The 9764-nt window shown below is 60.1% G+C and overlaps 1 long non-coding RNA gene across 1 annotated transcript; it reads right to left on the reverse strand.

Moving 5' to 3' along the window:
* Positions 1 to 1834: 1834 nt before the first annotated feature.
* LOC144888631 (uncharacterized) lies at positions 1835 to 5994 on the reverse strand. Its single transcript, XR_013621177.1, has 2 exons — positions 5809 to 5994; positions 1835 to 2346 (listed from the first exon to the last, which is right to left on the reverse strand). It is a non-coding gene; the product is annotated as an uncharacterized LOC144888631 (long non-coding RNA).
* Between the last annotated feature and the right edge of the window lie 3770 nt (positions 5995 to 9764).

Genomic DNA, 9764 nt, shown 5'->3' on the forward strand with positions numbered 1-9764 from the left:
TTTAAATAATGACCCTCATAATGAAATCCTTCAGTTCTCGTGGTTAGACATTCATTTACTGCTGTCCATAGTCACTCTAGAGACTTCTGACAGGGGAAACAACAAGAAAATTCAGATGCGACGCCTGACATCTGAACAACGTTTAAGGGCAATTGGGATGCTTGAGGGTGGTGTAAGCCAGCGAACAATTGCCCAACGTCTTGGTTGCTCACAGCCTGCAATTTCCAACCTGGTCAGGCAATACGGTAAAACTGGAACTGTGAATGATGGTCCACGAAGAGGAAGACCACAGGTAACCACCCCAAACCAAGACCGCTGGATTGTGCTGCAGCATCTTCGTGATCGTTTCCGCCCTGTGACGCAAACAGCTGCAGTGACAAAAGGTCGCCAAAACAACCGCATTGGTGTCTCTACTGTGCGGAGGCGCTTGAGAAGTCGGGGCCTGGTGGCAAGACGTCCTTGCAGAGGTCCAGTGTTGAACGCAGTGCATCGGCGGAACAGACTAAGATGGTGTCTGCAGCATCGCCGCTGCACACAGCAACAGTGGAGTGCAATCTTGTTTAGTGACGATTCCAGATTTTGCCTCCATGCGGCTGATGGGCAACGGGTATGGCACAGAGGTGGGGAAAGGTATGCATCATGCTGTATTCGCCAGATCAATCGTTGGGGAGGACCCAGTGTGATGGTATAGCCCGGCATTTCCACCCGTTTCAGGACACCTCTGGTTGTCATCGAAGGCAATCTCACCAGTCAGCGTTATGTCAATGAAGTTTTGAGACTTCATCTGCTGCCATTTCTCCAGGCTCATCCTGACATCGCAGTTTTCCAGCAGGACAACGCTCGACCCCATGCTGCTCGCCTGACCACCAACTTCCTCGAGGAACAGGGTGTTGAAGTGATGCCTTGGATGCCTTATTCCCCTGACCTCAATCTCATTGAGCATTTATGGGATGAGCTTGGTCGACGTCTTGCATTGAGACCAACGGCTGTCAATGGGCAAATGCTGATTCAAGGCTTGCAGGAGTGGGACAGACTTCCCCAGGACCGCATCAGACACCTGGTACAGAGCATGCGTCGGGGGTGTACAGCCCGCATCACAGCTCAGGGAGGACACACACGATATTGAGGACTGCTGTCATTCTGTCCTTGACTGTTAGGAGTTGTGTCCATTCCTGTGTCATTTTGTTTTGACTGTATTCAGGTGTGTGCCTTTATGTTGCAGTGCTGTGACTTTTGTTGCACCACCCCTTGTGATGTTCATGCTTTTTTTTGTGATTGAGGCAACCTCTTGTTTATTGATTGACATGTGTTTAGTAAAGATAGCTGAACTTACCTGTGTTCAAGTATTTTTCATTTTTGTGTGGAGGATTTCAATGAGTGGCCTTCTAAAGATTTGATGTTTCTTTTGATGTTGAGAGACAACACACACGCACGCACACGCACGCACGCACACGCACACACACACTGATTGGATTATGGCATCAAGAGGTCAAAGGTTAGAGGTAATGTCAGGTAAAAATGTGAAAACTTGAGAACAGTTGAAGGGATTTAAATCAAACTTGATACAAGTAATGATGTAATAATGTGGACGGAGGCATATCGTCAAAGAGTGTCATTCTCGTTTGTTTTTTGGCTCTGCCACTTACGGCATTGCTCTTGTACCTTTGCACTATGTGATGATGATAACGACCAAGTTTGGCAAACTTCCCCACAACCGTTCAGGAGACAGTGTGATGGACGGACAGATGGAGCAGATTACAATATTCCCCCTGATTACTGACAGACTTGGATCATTTTGAGAAGCCCCTGTGATAACTGCAGAGAAAACATCGGCCTCTTTTGCTAAAACCGCATTTTTATTGTGATTTTCTTTTGCTTTGCTTACGTGTTAAAGATAAATCACAAAGCAAGCACTTCTCCATATAAAGACACCTGCCATTCACATATTTGTGATGTCAAGCATTGTACGTTCCTTTATTTTCCTTCAGTTGTGTAACTTCTTCTTTCAACTGGTTCACCTCAACTAAAAGCATATTATTGTTTTCAGTCTCAAGAATGGCGTCATCAGTTCTGAGACCCCTTGCTTCCGGTGATTCGAAGAAACCAAGAGGAACGTTCTCCTCCCCTAATGCAGCATCGGCAAGTACAGTCAGTGGATTGAACTCGGTTTGTTCTAATGTTAAGGTCGTTCCCTTCTTCTTCCTTCTGGGGGTTTTCTCGGCACTCGAGAAGGCAAATGGTTTCTCTTCATTCCACGGAAACAAGGTCGGGCCTTCAGATTTTCCACCGGGAAAGTGGTGACTGCAGATTCTGGCTCGATCAGGATGAAATCCGCTATCTGCTCTCCTGAACAATAAAAATGAATAACAAAAACGTGATGTTTACTTGACGTGGAATGGAGACACAATAATTCATGGGAGGGGGAGGAGGAGGGGGAGGGGGAGGGGGAGGAGGAGGGGGGGAGGGGGAGGAGGAGGGGGGGGAGGGGGAGGAGGAGGGGGGGGAGGGGGAGTGAAGGGTGAGGGGAGGGAAGGGGGAGTGAAGGGTGAGGGGAGGGAAGGGTGAGGGGAGGGGGAGGGAAGGGTGAGGGGAGGAGGAGGGAGGATGAGGGAGTGGAGGGGGAGGAGATGGGAGGGGAGGAGATGGGAGGGGGAGGAGATGGGAGGGGGAGGAGATGGGAGGGGGAGGAGATGGGAGGGGGAGGAGATGGGAGGGGGGGGAGGGGGAGGAGAGGGAGGGGGAGAGGGAGGAGGGGGAGAGGGAGGGGGAGGAGAGGGGAGGAGATGGGAGGGGGAGGAGAGGGGAGGAGATGGGAGGGGGAGGAGATGGGAGGGGGAGGAGAGGGGAGGGGGAGGAGAGGGAGTGGGAGGAGAGGGAGGGGAGAGGGAGGGAGGGGGGGAGAGGGAGGGAGGGGGGAGAGGGAGGGGGAGGAGAGGGGAGGGGGAGGAGAGGGGGAGGGGAGGAGGAGGGGAGGGGAATAGGGGGGGGAGGAGAGGGGAATAGGGGAGGAGCAGAGGGGAGTAGGGGGGGGGAGAGGGGTATAGGGGAGAAGGGGAGAGGGGAATAGGGGAGAAGGGGGAGAGGGGAGGGGAATAGGGCAGAGGGGAGGGGAATAGGGGAGAAGGAGGAGAGGGGAGGGGAGTAGGGGGAGAGGGGAGGGGAGAGGGGGGAGGAGGGAAGGGTGGGGAAGGATGGCAGGGGGATAGGTGGAGCAGGGGGGCAGTGGGGACGGTGTGGGGGGGTAGGATGGGGAGGTTGGGAGGGAAGAGTAGGATGAGGTGAGGGAGGCGAGGGAGTGTGGGGGAGGGGATGGAGCAGGAGGAAGGTGGAGGAAGGAGAGGGTGGGGAGAGGAAGGAGGTGGGAAAGTGGGGTGGGGGGGAGGAGGAGGTGGGAGGGTGGGGGAGAGATGGGGGTAGGGTGGGGGAGGAGAGGGTGTGGGATGGGGGATGGAGGGGTGTGGGGGATAGAGGAGTGCGGTGAATGGAGGAGCACGGGGGATTGAGAGGCCAGTGGGGAGGGAGGAGGGGAGGTGTGGGGGAAGTGAGGGGTGGGGGCGAGGGAGGAGGGGAGGTGTGGGGGAAGTGAGGGGTGGGGGAGAGGGAGGAGGAGAAGGGTGGAGGGAGAAGGAGAGGAGGATGGGTGGGGGAGGGAGAAGGGTGAAGAAGGGGAGGGGGAGGATGGGGAAGGTGAGGTGGGGGGAAGGGGAAGGGGATGATGGGGAAGGGGAGGGGGGAGGATGGGGAAGGAGGGGAAGAGGATTGGGAATGGGAGGGGGGAGGATGGGGAAGGGGAGGGGGAAGAGGATGGGGAAGGGGAGGAGGAAGGGTGGGGAAGGAGGGTGGCAGGGGGATAGGTGGAGCAGGGGGGCAGTGGGGAGGAGGATGTGGAGGGTTGGGGGGGAAGAGGAGTAAGATGAGGTGAGGGAGAAGTGGAGGGAGGAGAGGGAGTGTGGGGGAGGGGATGGAGCAGGAGGGAGGTGGAGGAGGAGAGGGGGGAGGAGAGGGGGGAGGAAGGAGGGCGGAGGGTGAAGGGAAGGGTGGGGAAGGAGGATGGCAGGGGGTTAGGTGGAGCATGGGGAGGAGGATGGGGAGGGTGGGGGGAAGAGGAGTAGGATGACGTGAGGTTGAAGTGGAGGAAGGAGAGGGAGTGTGGGGGAGGGGATGGCGCAGGAGGAAGGTGGAGGAGGAGAGGGTGGGGAGAGGAGGGAGGAAGGAGGTGGGAAAGTGGGGGGGGGGGGAGGACGAGGTGGGAGGGTGGAGGAGGTGGGAGGGTGGGGGAGGCGGAGGTGGGGGAGAGATGGGGGAAGGGTGGGGAAGGAGAGGGTGTGGGATGGAGGGGTGCGGGGGATGGAGGGGTGTGGGGGATAGAGGAGTGCGGGGAATGGAGGAGCACGGGGGATGGAGGCGCACGGGGGATGGAGGAGCACGGGGGATGGAGGGGGAGGATGGAGGAGGAGGAAGGGGGAGAAGGGGCCAGTGGGGAGGGAGGAGGGGAGGTGTGGGGGAAGTGAGGGGTGGGGGAGATGGAGGAGGGAGGGTGGGGAAGGGGAGGGGAGGGTGGGGAAGGGTGGGGAAGGGTGGGGAAGGGGGGGAGGGTGGGGAAGGGGAGGGGAGGGTGAAGAAGGGGAGGGGAGGGTGAAGAAGGGGAGGGGGAGGATGGGGAAGGGGAGGCGGGAGGATGGGGAAGGGGAAGGAGAGGGGGGAGGATGGGGAAGGGGAGGGGGGAGGATGGGGAAGGGGAGGGGGGAGGATGGGGAAGGGGAGGGGGGAGGATGGGGAAGGGGAGGGGGGAGGATGGGGAAGAGGCGGGGGGAGGATGGGGAAGGGGAAGTGGCTGGGGAATGGAAGGGGGGAGGATGGGGAAGGGAAGCGGGGAGGGTGGGGAAGGGAAGCGGGGACGGTGGGGAAGGGAAGCGGGGACGGTGGGGAAGGGAAGCGGAGACGGTGGGGAAGGGAAGCGGGGACGGTGGGGAAGGGAAGCGGGGAGGGTGGGGAAGGGAAGCGGGGAGGGTGGGGAAGGGAAGCGGGGAGGGTGGGGAAGGGAAGCGGGGACGGTGGGGAAGGGAAGCGGGGACGGTGGGGAAGGGAAGCGGGGACGGTGGGGAAGGGAAGCGGGGACGGTGGGGAAGGGAAGCGGGGACGGTGGGGAAGGGAAGCGGGGACGGTGGGGAAGGGAAGCGGGGACGGTGGGGAAGGGAAGCGGGGAGGGTGGGGAAGGGAAGCGGGGAGGGTGGGGAAGGGAAGCGGGGAGGGTGGGGAAGGGAAGCGGGGAGGGTGGGGAAGGGAAGCGGGGAGGGTGGGGAAGGGAAGCGGGGAGGGTGGGGAAGGGAAGCGGGGACGGTGGGGAAGGGAAGCGGGGACGGTGGGGAAGGGAAGCGGGGACGGTGGGGAAGGGAAGCGGGGACGGTGGGGAAGGGAAGCGGGGAGGGTGGGGAAGGGAAGCGGGGAGAGTGGGGAAGGGAAGCGGGGAGGGTGGGGAAGGGAAGCGGGGAGGGTGGGGAAGGGAAGCGGGGAGGGTGGGGAAGGGAAGCGGGGAGGGTGGGGAAGGGAAGCGGGGAGGGTGGGGAAGGGAAGCGGGGAGGGTGAGAGGTTTGGCCTAGCGTTACAGAGAATAAATTAATGACTAAAAGTGCCAGAAAATGCGTCACGTAATATATCGACGGTCCTCAACTAAAAGTTAACAGTTTACTTTTTGAGATATCCGAACATCAAATAATCCGTTCGAGGTTTAGAATGTACACAAAATAACTATTCGCGCCCATGGCCAATCGACCGAAGCCGTCCCGGGTTTCACACAAGCGAACTTACCTCACTCGCTCGGTCCATTGCTTTCTTTGATTTGGAGCAACAGGGAAACGATAAAAGCTAAGTTGTGGTTTTGTCTCACTTCGATGATTGCACCCGGGAACACAACAATGCGGCATTTACGGTGAGGGATTTGCGTGACTGGACGACGAAAAGAACGCGTCTGCATCCGGAAGCTCTTTGTCACGTGAGAGCACGTCACTATTAATGACGTAATTCATTGCAGTTGCCCGACATCTTACCCATCTCGATAGATTAAATTCAAGAAAGTAGTTTCACAACAATTCATTATTTATTGCACGACTGAATTTTCCATCAAATGTTTAAAAGTTCGCGTTTACGTTTTGTAGAACCTCGTGGGTGTATAATCTTCATTGCATCGTCAGTGCAGTTTTGGCCGATCTTTTTACACATAGCCAGTGTTCGCATGACGTCACCAGGCTTGAGATCCACCATCTTGAATTACAAGCTAGCAAAGTAAAACTACACGTGGACTGCATCATTGAGTTTGCATTTGTTAAAATGGTGCATTCTTGCGCTTTATATTAATGTGGTAACCGTGCCGATGGATGATGTGTGTCAGTGGCAACGATAGCACACTTACCTTTAAGCTGTCCAGTCCGGGTTCGATTGCTGCCCCGACTATAAACCGTCCGATTGGTGCTACGCACGAAGGATGTTTAATCACAATTTGGGCCGATCCAATCCTCGGAAGGACGTTATCTGGTTGTCCCATTTGCTAGCTTTACTACTTGCGAAATCGAAGATTTTTCACAAGTATATTGGTCAGTGGAGGTGGATCCGATTGACTTGAAAGTTGACCAGCATTTGCAAAGTGAGTCACTGAATTGGGAAACCAACTGTTTGAGGTCAAAAGGTCAACTCTAGGTCAAACTTTAAAATCATCCAATTTCCAATGGTGGCGGCAGGACACGGGGCGGGTGACGGCAGGACACGGGGCGGGTGACGGCAGGACACGGGGCGGGTGACGGCAGGACACGGGGCGGGTGACGGCAGGACACGGGGCGGGTGACGGCAGGACACGGGGCGGGTGACGGCAGGACACGGGGCGGGTGACGGCAGGACACGGGGCGGGTGACGGCAGGACACGGGGCGGGTGACGGCAGGACACGGGGCGGGTGACGGCAGGACACGGGGCGGGTGGCGGCAGGACACGGGGCGGATGGCGACAGGACACGGAGCGGGTGGCGGGAAACCAACTTTTTGAGGTCAAAAGGTCAACTCTATGGCCAACTTATAAAATCATCCAATTTCCAATGGTGGTGGCAGGACAGGGGGCATGTGCCGGCAGGACACGGGGCAGGTGCCGGCAGGACACGGGGCAGGTGCCGGCAGGACACGGGGCAGGTGCCGGCAGGACACGGGGCAGGTGCCGGCAGGACACGGGGCAGGTGCCGGCAGGACACGGGGCAGGTGCCGGCAGGACACGGGGCAGGTGCCGGCAGGACACGGGGCAGGTGCCGGCAGGACACGGGGCGGGTGCCGGCAGGACACGGGGCGGGTGGCGGCAGGACACGGGGCTGGTGGCAGCAGGACACGGGGCTGGTGGCGGCAGGACACGGGGCGGGTGGCGACAGGACACGGGGTGGGTGGCGACAGGACACGGGGCGGGTGGCGGCAGGACGGGGCAGGTGGCGGCAGGACACAGGGCGGGTGGCGACAGGACACGGGGCGGGTGGCGGCAGGACACGGTGCGGGTGGCTGCAAGAAACGGGGCGGGTGGCTGCAAGAAACGGGGCGGGTGGGGACAGGACACGGGGTGGGTGGGGACAGGACATGGGGCGGGTGGCTGCAAGAAACGGGGCGTGCCGGCAGGACACGGGGCGGGTGGCGGGAAACCAACTGTTTGAGGTCAAAAGGTTAACTCTAGGTCAAACTTCTAAAATCATCCAATTTCCAATGGTGGCGGCAGGACACGGGGCGGGTGACGGCAGGACACGGGGCGGGTGACGGCAGGACACGGGGCGGGTGACGGCAGGACACGGGGCGGGTGACGGCAGGACACGGGGCGGGTGACGGCAGGACACGGGGCGGGTGACGGCAGGACACGGGGCGGGTGACGGCAGGACACGGGGCGGATGGCGGCAGGACACGGGGCGGATGGCGACAGGACACGGAGCGGGTGGCGGGAAACCAACTTTTTGAGGTCAAAAGGTCAACTCTATGGCCAACTTATAAAATCATCCAATTTCCAATGGTGGCGGCAGGACAGGGGGCATGTGCCGGCAGGACACGGGGCAGGTGCCGGCAGGACAAGGGGCGGGTGCCGGCAGGACACGGGGCGGGTGCCGGCAGGACACGGGGCGGGTGCCGGCAGGACACGGGGCGGGTGCCGGCAGGACACGGGGCGGGTGCCGGCAGGACACGGGGCGGGTGCCGGCAGGACACGGGGCGGGTGCCGGCAGGACACGGGGCGGGTGCCGGCAGGACACGGGGCGGGTGCCGGCAGGACACGGGGCGGGTGCCGGCAGGACACGGGGCGGGTGCCGGCAGGACACGGGGCGGGTGCCGGCAGGACACGGGGCGGGTGCCGGCAGGACACGGGGCGGGTGCCGGCAGGACACGGGGCGGGTGCCGGCAGGACACGGGGCGGGTGCCGGCAGGACACGGGGCGGGTGCCGGCAGGACACGGGGCGGGTGCCGGCAGGACACGGGGCGGGTGGCGGCAGGACACGGGGCGGGTGGCGGCAGGACACGGGGCGGGTGGCGGCAGGACACGGGGCGGGTGGCGGCAGGACACGGGGCGGGTGGCGACAGGACACGGGGCGGGTGGCGACAGGACACGGGGCGGGTGGCGACAGGACACGGGGCGGGTGGCGACAGGACACGGGGCGGGTGGCGACAGGACACGGGGCGGGTGGCGGCAGGACGGGGCAGGTGGCGGCAGGACACAGGGCGGGTGGCGACAGGACACGGGGCGGGTGGCGGCAGGACACGGGGCGGGTGGCTGCAAGAAACGGGGCGGGTGGGGACAGGACACGGGGCAGGTGGCTGCAAGAAACGGGGCGTGCTGGCAGGACACGGGGCGGGTGGCGGGAAACAAACTGTTTGAGGTCAAAAGGTTAACTCTAGGTCAAAATACTAAAATCATCCAATTTCCAATGGTGGCGGCAGGACACGGGGCGGGTGGCGGCAGGACGCGGGGCGGGTGGCGGCAGGACGCGGGGCGGGTGGCGGCAGGACGCGGGGCGGGTGGGGGAAGGACACGGGGTGGGTGGCGGCAGGACACGGGGCGGGTGGCGGCAGGACACGGGGCGGGTGGCGGCAGGACACGGGGCAGGTGGCGCAGGACACGGGGCGGGTGGCGGCAGGACACAGGGCTGGTGGCGGCAGGACACAGGGCGGGTGGCGGCAGGACATGGGGCGAATGGCGGCAGGACATAGGGCGAGTGGCAGCAAGCCACAGGATGAATGGTGGGAGAACCTGTGGGGGTACAATAGATGAAAGGGTTAACAGCTGCAAACCGGATTTCTCTTTTGGATCCTAACTTCAGCAAAATGAAGACAAACCCTTCTCCCCTCCAACACAACAAGGGTGGAGGGAAGGATGGTTGAAAGCATGGAGGAATGTAGTGCTGCACTCATGTGCATGCAACCTTACAGTGAGTGCTAGCTGAGGTTTAGACAAATACCAAAAAACCAAGTGAGATTAAAGACACACAAAATGTCATTCAAAGGACAGGATTCAAGGTTGCTACAGCTAGACAACCTAACAAAATGCTCAATTTGTGAAATGAAGCACAAGGTGTATAACCAGGTAAATTTATACCAATACAATAATGCTAGGCTTACCTTCTATTCACCAGAAGGCTGTAAACATGTTGCACTTCAACCAACAACATCTGATACATTATAAGCAAGTCTATTTGAATGGAGGGTTAAACAAAAGTATTTTGCAAAACGTCACAAACATCCAAACAAATGAAGTCAAAAGCCAG

Source organism: Myxine glutinosa, chromosome 13 (assembly GCF_964187855.1).
Source record: "Myxine glutinosa chromosome 13, kmMyxGlut1.1, whole genome shotgun sequence".
NCBI classification, from domain to species: domain Eukaryota; kingdom Metazoa; phylum Chordata; class Myxini; order Myxiniformes; family Myxinidae; genus Myxine; species Myxine glutinosa.